A 12,467-nucleotide genomic window follows, 5' to 3' on the forward strand; every position below is an offset into this window, starting at 1 on the left:
TTTAAATGAATTCTAACATTTTGGTTTGTTTCTCAATTTATGTCCTTTCCGAGGTAACAATAATTTCGGTGTTAACACCTAGTTTTATCGTTCATAAATATGTATAAACATGATTTTGAGTTCATTTAATTGAAAATTTTGAAAAATTTTACTAGAATTGGGTAGTCAGTATATAAGACTAGGGCTGTTCTTTATTATCAGAGAGCACTAGATTCTAATACAACTACTACTTTACTAGTATTTCTAATGGTAACCAAGTGTATAAAGTAAAAATTTTAAAATCCGAAAGAATTTAACCTCTTCCCACACTTAAGATCTTGCAATGCCCTCATTTGCAAGAAATCAGTAACAATTTAAATTATTGAGGGTGATTAGCGTAGAAAAATGATTAAATTTTACCAAAGTTTCCAAACATATTGGCGTTTGTTTGCTGAATGATAAATGGTGCATATCATTTGTTCATTCCGTCTGTTGTTACATCACATTTATTTGTCATCTTGTCGTCAAAATTAGTAGCTTTTGCTGAACTTAATGTCAGTCTTTGAAAATGCGCTGTTTTACCCTGTTTTGTACAATTTACAATATACATACATACAAATATAAACATGCATGGCAATTTGAAATGGGACTTAATATCCCACTTTCAAATCCTAAATGTGAAATATTAGTACACAATAATAATAAAAATGATAAAGATTACATAAGTATATTCAATAACATAAGTTTAAACATGAATAAGTAAAAAGATAAAAACATAAAAATCATATAAATAACCAAATGGAACCAAATCTGTCTGGATAGGGGTTCCAGTTCATCTCATCAGGTGGGTTCCATTGTTGGTTAGGTGTTCTGATAGGCTTGGTTATAGTTATACCGGTTAAAGGGTGGTCGGATATCGGGGCTGTGTGGCGGAAAATGAGCAGGTCGAGTAGGTACATAGTTATTTGGTACCTGATATGATAGCTGGCTCATGATTTGGTGCTGATGAACTAACCAGCTATCGTGTTGGCGTAGCCTATAATCCTCGTATACTCGCTCGGAGTTCCACTGCTCATACATACTATGTCTGGCTGCGTTCGTCATTGCTTCCTCATCTATACGAACGTGGACGTCAAGAATAGCATCTCGAAAGACATCCCTAATGTCTTCCGCCTCCTCCATTTCCTCGTCTGAGCCTCTCTCTACCTGAGGATGAGATCCCTCATAGGGTACTGCCTGGTTATGTCTACTTTTCAATACCTTAACACCCACATAAACTTTCAATCCTAAGGGCTCAACCTGTTCTCTACAAAGCTGTAATGGACCCCCTTGGTTCCTATCAACACCTAAATACTCTCCAATGAGAGTAACAAAAATACCTCCTCCTATTATACTCCCGTCCTGCATTCCCTCTACCATTTTAGATAAATAAAAAGCAACACAGTAAGGGATATTGACAAAGCTTCTAGGATCCCGAATACACTTTAGGTAGAACAAATCATGTAAGGTAATTTTTTCTTTATTATGACCTCTCTGTGTAATCGAGTTAGCCAAAAATCTATGAATAATACGAAGCTCGGCTCTGTCAATATGTGTATAGGAGTGTCCTCCTGCTCGTGTAAAAACATCAAAATGTGACATACGCCTCCAAATGGCGTCAGCGTCAAAGTTACTATCTACCCTTTCACCATAATGAATCAAATTTGTACAATCGGGTAATAGCAACTCACCAGGAGTATATATCTGTAAGGCCCTGGCCATGTCCAGCATGGACATTCTGTACATACTACCGCCAAGGATAAACCTAAGAAATCTTCTATCATCTATTCTAACTATATTTGTATCAAGTGATACAGTACTCATCAACTCGACACACCATTCCTTATATACAGGTCTACGAATGGTGAAAAGACGTTCCCAATCTGTAAAAGAAGAACTGCCATACCTTTGTACCAAAAGCTGTCTAACACGGTCAGCTAGATGGACCATTTTCAAAGGGGCCCAATCGATTACCCTTGGCACCTCTACATTTTTTGTTACCAATTTGAATTTGTTCCTTTGATATGTCTCGTAATCTCTCCATCTCCTATCAAATCTTAGATTAGGATGCAGAGTGTGCTCAGGAATCGTTGGGAATTCTACTGGCGGCCTCATTGGGAATACTATGAATTCATCAACAAACTGTACCGGATCATAATAAGGTATGTGCTGATCAGGCTGTTGTTGTGGTTCTTGTTGTGGTTCTTGTTCGTGTTGCATTTCTGGTTCTGGTTCTGGTGCTGGTGCTGGTCGTCTAGATGATGATGCTCCTGAACCTCTAGTATCGGCTTTCTGTAAAACACATTAAATACAAAATTTGTGCATCCAAATATGCATTAGTGTTAGCAAAATAACAACTTAAAACAATCACTATAACATGTTAAATCAAAATTAAACTTATACACATTTTCACAATTTTTTACAATTCTACACTTTTCAAATAAGCACATATGAAAATGTATACAAAATTCATAAGCATTTAACTCAAATAACATGTCAAAATAGTCATTACTAATAATTAAACAAGTCTCAAATGACAAATATATCAAATTAATCAAGTTCATGAATTTTGGACTTAAAAAGTCCACTTTAATCTCCAAAAATCATGTTTAGGATCAATGTTTGGATCATTTAACTATCTAAACATGTTACACTACTCAATTTAGCAATAATTCATGACAAAAATTGGCCATAACCTGTTTATATCAAAAAGCCCCAAATTGCTCAAGAACACAAACCCTAGATTTCTAAAATTTTTGAAGTTTTTGGCTTCAAATCATGTTAAATAGCATCAATCTAGGTTATACATGCATAAAATACTAACAATTTAACAATAATTACACTAGAAATTAACAAAATTGCATTAGGTAAAAAATTGGTAATTATCACAAAAACTAGGAATTTATAGAGTTTAGGGGTGTAATTTTTACCATTTTGCTGAAGAATGAGAATCTAGGCATGATTAGAGCAAGAAAAATGACGAATTACGGTGGATTTTGGTGAATTTTGATGAAGATTTGAGAGTATTTTCGTAGGTGTTGTGTGTGTGTTGGTGTGAGGCAGAAGCAGGTCGACTGGGACTTTTGTGTCTGGCCTGATTTCCAGGGTCATACGATCGCATGGCTGCAAAGGCCAAACTCCATGCGATCGCATGGAGTCCCGGGTACAGTACTTTGCCCTTTTTTTTTTCTTTTTTTTTTTTTTACAAAACCTTATAACTTCTAAAACATATAATTAATAAAATTCTAAAAATTTTGTTTTCCTTTAGGAGCGAGGGCGTTTCGGATCGTTGTCCTAGTCTGTCCCTTGACAAAATTTTTAAAATTTGTCAAATCAAAGCGCGGTTTTAAAAGTAAAGATTTTTTTGGGGTTTTTTTTAATGTTTTTGGCATACTTTAATTCAATAAGATTAAAAATAATGATAATAAAAGTTCTCGTCCCTCCCTCGGGTAAAGCAATTTCGGTTCAACGACCTAGTCTTCAACTCACGACGAATTTTAAAAATCATATTTTTAACTTAGCGAAATAAAGTAAATTTTTATTTTTAAATTCACACAACTTAAATTTAAAATATGCATAAAATTAAAAATTCACATTTTTTAAAAATTAAAAATTCACACCAAACTTATATTATATTTTTGTTTTTATACATACAAACTTAAAAATATCAATTGTTCAAATATTTACAATTTTAAATATATTAATTTAAAAAGTTTATAATATTAATTTAAGATTTATATATTAATTTTAAAAACATGGTAAAAATAAAATTAAAAATCTTTTTGGTCTTTTATCCCACTTTAATCAATCAAATATTATCAAAAATATGCACCCCTCTTTTCGGTAAAGTAATTTCGGTTCCATGACCTAATTTAACTCATGACGAATTTTTGAAATATTTTGGGTTGATTGATTAAAGATATTTATACCTTAAGAATAAACGTTAAATTTCGCAGTGATGTAATAAATTTTTGTATGATATCAATAATTTCGGTCGCCAAACCTAATTTTATTCAATACCAATTTAATACTTTATAGCGAACAAATTAGCGTTTATTATCAAAAGGTTAAAAATAAAAATAAAAAAAATAAAAACTGTACAGACTTACCTGTGAGATAGTATTCTTAGTTATATGATCTATCCCATTCATAAGATAGTCGGTTTAATTGGTTTTCCATAGCTACATAGGCGTAACCTCGAGCATTCAGTGTTTTTTCTTCTAAACATATGAACGGTCCATCTCTGCATAAAGTAACAAATTCGGTATTTGAATAGGTTTGATTATTTGAACATTTACCTCCATGTGACCATTTTCTGCATTTGTGACATCTTTCAAGGTGTCGTGCTCTTCTTTTCGCTGCGGATTTTGATTTTCCTTTACCAAATTGTAACTTATTATCTTCGCATCTGGATTCTTTTCTTACTCCGTCCAATCTTTCTCTGATTACTGATACTATTTCACTCGGAAGTGTGTCATTATTACGTTTAGTGATCAAAGCGTGTAGCATTAGACCATGGTTTAGTTCACAGGAAGTCTTCATTTCCTAAATAAAAATAAAAATTCAGAATGGGGGGAGAAGACTAGTTCTTTAGGGTCTGCTAGGGAAAGAGCATTCGGGTTCCATTTTCGAGAACTACACGAAAACAGAAAATCTAACTCTAACAGAAATACATAAAATCCTTAAAAGACTTGATTCTCCCCACACTTAGTTAGCTATGGTATCGAAATTGTGATTAACTTCGTTGTCGACTTCCATCGGACTATCTATGTAATGTTTAACTCTGTGACCATTAACTTTAAATTCAATCCCATTTGAATTTACTAACTCTACTGTTCCATATGGGAAAACTCTTTTGACTATGAATGGTCCAGACCATCTTGATTTCAATTTTCCAGGAAATAGCTTGAATCGTGAATTGAAAAGAAGAACTCTGTCTCCTTCTTTAAATTCTTTTGAACTTCTGATTCTTTTATCATGCCATTTCTTCGCTTTTTCCTTATAGATTAATGAATTTTCGTATGCTTCATGTCTTAATTCTTCTAATTCGTTTAATTGACTTAACCGTAGATGTCCAGCTTCATGTAAATCAAGATTACATGTCTTCAAAGCCCAAAATGCTTTGTGTTCAATTTCTACTGGAAGATGACATGCTTTTCCGTAGACGAGTTTAAAAAGTGTGGTTCCAATTGGAGTTTTGTAGGCTGTTCTAAAAGCCCAGAGTGCATCCTCCAATTTAATGGACCATTCCTTCGGATTTGATCCTACGATTTTTTCTAGAATACGTTTTAAAGCTCGGTTGGTATTTTCAACTTGTCCACTTGTTTGTGGATGATATGCGGTGGAGATTTTATGAGTTACTCCATATCTTTTAAGAACTTTCTTAAGTTGATTATCACAGAAATGAGTTCCCCGATCACTTATTAAAGCTTTCGGTGTTCCAAACCTTGCAAAAAGACGTTTTAAAAAGTTGACTACAACTCGTGCATCGTTAGTTGGGAGAGCTTGTGCTTCCGCCCATTTAGATACATAATCAATGGCTACGAGAATGTAGAGATTATTATGAGATTTTGGAAATTGACCCATAAAGTCAATACCCCAAATGTCAAATACTTCGCATACTTGAATGACATTTTGTGGCATTTCATCACGTTGACTTATTTTTCCGGCCCTTTGACAAGCATCACAGGATTTGCAAAGAAGGTGTGCGTCTTTGTAAATTGTAGGCCAATAGAATCCAGCATCATAAACTTTTCTTGCTGTTAGTTGAGGCCCATAATGCCCTCCTGTTGGTCCTGTGTGACAATGGTTTAAAATTTTACTAGCTTCATCTCCAAATACACATCGGCGTATTATTCCATCTGGACAACTTTTAAACAGATGTGGATCTTCCCAGAAATAGTGTTTTATATCACTAAAGAATTTCTTTCGTTTTTGGTACGATAATCCTTTTTCAAGGAATCCACATACTAAGTAGTTTGCATAGTCTGCAAACCATGGTATTTCATTATAATCTATCTTCAATAGATATTCATCAAGAAAGTTGTCTTGTATGGCCGGTTCATTTAGAACTTCTAATTCGGGATTTTCAAGACGAGAAAGATGATCAGCGGCGAGATTTTCTGCTCCTCTTTTATCTCGGATTTCAATATCGAACTCTTGTAAGAGTAAGATCCAACAGATTAATCTTGGTTTGGCATCTTGTTTCGAATATAGGTATCTAAGAGCAGAATGGTTGGTATAGACCACCGTTTTTGCTAGAACGAGATATGAACGAAATTTGTCAAAAGCAAAGACAATAGCAAGGAGTTCTTTTTCAGTAGTTGTGTAATTCGTTTGTGCTCCTTGTAATGTCTTACTAGCAATAATATATAGGTTGAAATCGTTTTTCAATCCTTTGTCCTAAAACGGCTCCCATTGCAAAATCACTTGCATCGCACATTAGTTCAAACGATAGATTCCAATTTGGTGTTATCATGATCGGCGCATTAGTGTGTTTCTCTTTAAGAATATTAAAAGATTTGATACATTCATCTGAAAAGATGAATGAAGCATCCTTTTCTAGGAGTTTATTCATAGGAGTGGCAATTTTAGAAAAATCTTTTATGAAACGTCGATAAAAACTGGCATGCCCTAGAAAACTCCTAACTCCTCTAACATTGGTGGGATGTGGAAGTTTAGCAATTACATCTACTTTAGCTCTATCCACTTCAATTCCTTCTTTTGATATTTTATGTCCAAGAACGATGCATTCTTTAATCATGAAATGGCATTTCTCCCAATTAAGTACTAGATTTGATTGTTCGCATCTAATAAGCATTCGTTCAAGATTAACTAGACATGATTCAAATGTATCACCGAAGACTGAAAAGTCATCCATAAAAACTTCCATGCATTCTTCTATCATATCGTGAAAAATCGCCATCATGCACCTTTGAAAGGTTGCAGGGGCGTTGCAAAGTCCAAATGGCATGCGTTTGTAAGCAAAAGTACCATAAGGGCACGTGAACGTGGTTTTCTCTTGATCTTCGGGTGCTATTGGAATTTGAATATATCCGGAAAATCCATCAAGAAAACAATAGTAACTATTTTCGGCTAATCTTTCCAACATTTGATCAATAAAAGGTAAGGGAAAGTGATCTTTTCTGGTGGCGTCATTTAATTTTCTATAATCAATACATACACGCCATCCTGTTACAGTCCTAGTAGGAATAAGCTCATTTTTCTCATTTGTAATGACAGTCATGCCACCCTTCTTAGGCACGCATTGAACTGGGCTTACCCATGGACTATCAGAGATTGGATAAATTAAACCTGCATCTAGCAGTTTAATAATTTCTTTTTTAACTACATCTTGCATATTCGAATTTAGTCTTCGTTGGCGTTGCACATACGTTTTATGACCTTCTTCCATAAGGATTTTATGTGTGCAATATGAAGGACTTATTCCTTTAATATCATGAATCTTCCATGCAATGGCTGGTTTATGAGCTTTCAACACAGAAATGAGTTGAGATTTTTCATTTTCAGTAAGAGAAGACGATATTATTACAGGTAATTCAGATTCACCATGTAAATAAGTGTATTCCAAATGGTTTGGAAGTGGCTTTAACTCTAATTTTGGAGGTTCTTCTATCGATGATTTGTATCGATATCTGTCTTCTTCTTTTAGCATTTGAATTTCTTCTGTTGTTGGTTCATATCCATTAGCTATAAGTGCAGCTAACATTTCAGCTTCATCAATTAGTTCATTACCTTCTCCTAAAGAACATTCTCCTGTTCCTTGTAATTCTGGAAATTCTTCTAACAATTCTGCATGTGAATCTATAGTTTGAATATAATAACATGTATCATCTGCAGATTGCGGTTGTTGCATTGCTCTATCAACTGAAAAGGTAACACTCTCGTCCTTTATACTTAGGGTCAATTTCTTACCGAACACGTCTATCATTGCTTTAGCCGTGTTTAAGAATGGTCTTCCTAATATGAGAGGAACTTGAGAATCTTCTTCCATGTCCAGAACAACAAAATCTACTGGAAATACTAAAGTACCAACTTTAACTAGCATGTTCTCCATTATCCCTCTCGGATATTTTATTGATCGATCGGCTAGTTGTATACTTATTCTTGTTGGTTTCAATTCTCCAAGGTCTAGTTTAGCGTATAGTGAATACGGCATTAAATTTATACTAGCACCTAAGTCTGCCAATGCTTCTATTGAACTAAGACTACCCAGAAAACATGGAATTGTGAAACTTCCTAGATCAGATAATTTTTCTGGTATCTTATTCAACAGCACTGCTGAACAATTAGCATTCATAGTAACGGCCGAGAGTTCTTCCATTTTCTTTCTATTTGAGATTAGATCTTTCAAGAATTTAGCATATCTAGGCATTCCTGAAATCACATCAATGAAAGGAAGATTTACATTTATTTGTTTAAACATATCCAAGAATTTGGATTGCTCGGCTTCAAGTTTCTCTTTCTTCATTTTACTAAGGTAAGAAAGTGGTTTTTGGTATGGTTTAACATAAGGTTTATCCTTAGCTGTGTTATCTTCATTAACCTTTTCAACTACCGGTTCTTTTTCCTTATCTTGATCAGGTTGTGGTTCTTGTGGAGTAGGAATAGCTTCATCAGAAGTTACAGATATTTCAGGTGGTTTAAGTGTTGTACCACTTCTTGTGGTAATGACTTTAGCTGTTTCATTCCGGGGGTTAGCATTTGTATCACTAGGTAGACTTCCCGGTTTTCTTTCACCTATTAACCTTGCTAGGTTACTTACTTCTTGTTCCAAGTTTTGAATAGAAACTTGTTGATTTCTAAATGCTTGAGCATTTTGTTCATTAGTTTGTTTTTGAGATGTGAAAAACTGCGTTTGAGTTTCAACTAGCTTCGTCATCATATCTTCTAAATTCGGCTTTTTATCATCGGGTTGTGGTGGTTTGTTTTGAAAATTAGGTCTTTGATGGTTGTAAGTATTGTTAGATACTTGTTGATTGCTAGGACCTTGTTGGTTGTTGTATGAAATATTTCGGTTATAATTCTGATTTTGATTGTAAATCGGTCTTGGCGGTTGATAATTATTCTGATAATTATTTCCAGGCCTTTGGTTTAGATATGAAACATTCTCTCTTTGTTCCATTGTTAATTCAATACTGAGACAATCTTTTGTCAAATGTGGTCCTCCACACTGCTCACAACTAATTCGTATTGAGTGTATATCTTTAGTCATCTTTTCCATTCGTCTCTCGATAGCATCTTTCTTTGCGGAAATGGAATCTAAGTCATGGCTAGAATCGGCTCTAGCTGCTTTAGATGATCTAACGATATCTTTTTCTTGGTGCCACTCATGTGAGTGGGAAGCAGTGTTATCAATAATTTTATAAGCATCAGTTTCGGTTTTCTTCATAATGGAACCACCAGCTGCTATATCGATGTCTTTCCTTGTAGTGATGTCGCATCCTTGGTAGAATATTTGTACTATTTGACAGGTGTCTAAACCATGTTGCGGACATCCTCTTAATAACTTTCCAAATCTTGTCCACGCCTCATATAGAGTTTCATTTGGCTTCTGTGTGAACGTAACAATTTCTCCTTGAAGTCTTACGGCTTTAGATGCCGAAAAGAATTGTTTAAGAAATTTTTCAACTAAAACGTCCCATGTATCAATCGCCCCTTCAGGTAACGATTCCAACCAATCTTTGGCTTCTCCCTTTAAAGTCCAGGGAAATAACATGAGATATATCTGTTCATCCTCCACTTCTCGGATTTTAAATAGAGTGCAGATCCTATTAAAGGTACGAAGATGTTCATTTGGATCTTCCTTCGGCGCACCACTAAATTGGCATTGATTAGTCACCATGTGTAGAATTTGTCCTTTGATTTCATAATCTGGCGCATTAATGTCTGGATGAGTAATTGCGTGACCTTGGCCAGTGCGTTTAGCTCTCATTCGGTCTTCCATACTTAAAGGTTCCAGATTTTCCATGATTGAATTTGTTGAATCGGAATCACTAGAGAATTCTGATTTAATGGTTCGTTCCTCAACAATCTCTGTTTGAATGATTGGTGGTTCCGGAGGAAAATTTAATGGTTCAAGATCTATGAATCGTCCCTGAATATTCTCCGGATTCTCAATTGTGAGGTCGGGTTCAAAAAATGGATTATCGGAAATTTGAATTGGAGTACTTGGTCGACTGGATGACGATTCTAAAAAAAAATCAACGGCGGTAATATTTGCTAGATGTCTTGATCTAGTTACAGGTGGTGAACGTACAAAAGGTGGTGAACGTCTTGCTCGGTGCATTCACTGAATATCCTATTAGTTTTTAAAAGGAAAGAAAAAATTATATAAGTTATCCAATTAATAGACTTTTCTGATTTTGCCCACGTTTCGAATAGCCAAAAGATGCAGCAGAGGGGCAGGATTCGTTTGGTCTCAATATAATTGAGGACTGTTTGGCTCCAATAACCCAGTCCACGTACAAATCCAACTATTACTTCGAACCAGAAAATTTTGATGTCTATCAATATAACCACTTAAAATAAATTTTCGTAATTTTAAGAAATTTAGATAAGAAGTAGAATAAAAATCTATGTCCTAAAACTAGAATGGCGAGAAATAAGAAAGAAAAAGAGCGCGCGTCGAAAAAGGTCGAAAAAGAAAAGATCGAAAAAATAAAAGGCGTCGAAAAATAAGAAAGAAAAAAAAATGACTATAAAACTTAAAAAAAAAACTCGACTAACCCAACCTTATTACTATCACTAACTTAAAATTATAATCGCAAATTGAGATTACTAATTGGAATGATAATTGATACATAGGTAAAAGGTGTCTAAAAATATTAAAGCTTACAGGAAAAACTATATCCCAAATGGCAATATATTAAAAAGGTACTAAAACTTAAAAAGACGTCGCAAAATTCTAAAGCACCTAAATCTTAGTCTAAAGAAAAAACACTTAAGGGATTTTACGACAAAGCCTAAAAATCTAGAAATAAAAATAACTATGGCAAAAATTATGTCTTAAAACTAAATACGAGCGAAAAATACAAAAGTTACGCTAAAACAATTAAAAATATAAAATATAAAAATATACTAAAAGTTGTAAAAAGTACAATTTTTATAAAAATATTATTTTTATATTATTTATTTTATAAAACTATTAATTTTAAAATTTAATTAAACTAATTTAACTAAATATAAAATAAATTAAAAACTAAAATTAAACTAAATAATAAAATATTAAAACCTAATTAGGGTTTATTAAATAATAATAATAATAATACACCGTAATAAATGCAGTTTTAGGGTTGCAGTTGGCGTGTCAGACACTCTCATGCGATCGCATGAGTTTATGCCTTCGGGCTCATGCGATCGCATGAGCCAGGATTTTGGGCCAGGTTACGGGCTGCTACAGTAGCAGGCCCGAGTGTTTTTATATATTTTTTTTCTGTTTTTTTTTCTGTTTTATTTATTTATGTAATATATTTATATAAATTAAATAAAACTTATATTTTTATAAAATAAATATAAAGAAACTTTTATAGAACTTAAATATTTAACAAACTCTTAAAAATATTTATATTTTTGTTTTCTTTTTATATTTTCGAATATTTAAAACGTATTTTTACAAAAGCGTATTTTAATAAAAGTAAACTAAAAAGAAAAATCTTTTTTTTATATATATTAGCGTTGCGCTTCCGGCTTTTAAGCTAGATTGTCCCTGGCAGCGGCGCCAAAAATACTTGATGTTAAAGCTAAGGGGTATAAAATACTATTAAATTTTAGCAGGAAATACTATTAAATACGATACAATTTTACTCAAGATATTTATTTATTTATTGAATGGATATACTTAAACCTTGCTACAACACTTATAGGCAGTGTACCTAATCGTACAGTAGTGTAGTTTTTAGTAAGTCCGGTTCGTTCCACAGGGAATCTTTTAATCAAAGTTTAACGCTATATTAGTTTTATTTTATAAAAATACAAATAAATATATAAGTAATATTATTATTTTAAAGGGGGGTTTTTACCGTTTAATGACCGGTTTGCCGATTTTAAAACTTTAGTCGCAGTTAAAACCAAATGTAAAATATTAAATAAATAAAAGACTTAATTTAAAGCGTAAAGTAAATAACGATAATGAAATTGCGATAAATAAAAGTGCGATAAAATAAACTTGCGATAATTAAAAAGTACGATAATTAAAATTGCAATTAAATACAATAACAATAAATAAAAGTGCGATAATTAGAAGTGCAATTAAATATAAAATAAAGGAAATTAAATATGAAATAAAAGAATTATGCTTATTTAAACTTCCGTAATCATGATGTTTGACGTGTTGATTTTAGTTTTATGCCCATGGGTTAATTGTCCTTTGTCCTGGATTATTTAATATGTCCATCTGGTTTTTGTCCATAACAGTCCATCAGTCATAA

Source organism: Rutidosis leptorrhynchoides, chromosome 1 (assembly GCF_046630445.1).
Source record: "Rutidosis leptorrhynchoides isolate AG116_Rl617_1_P2 chromosome 1, CSIRO_AGI_Rlap_v1, whole genome shotgun sequence".
Taxonomy (NCBI): Eukaryota; Viridiplantae; Streptophyta; class Magnoliopsida; order Asterales; family Asteraceae; genus Rutidosis; species Rutidosis leptorrhynchoides.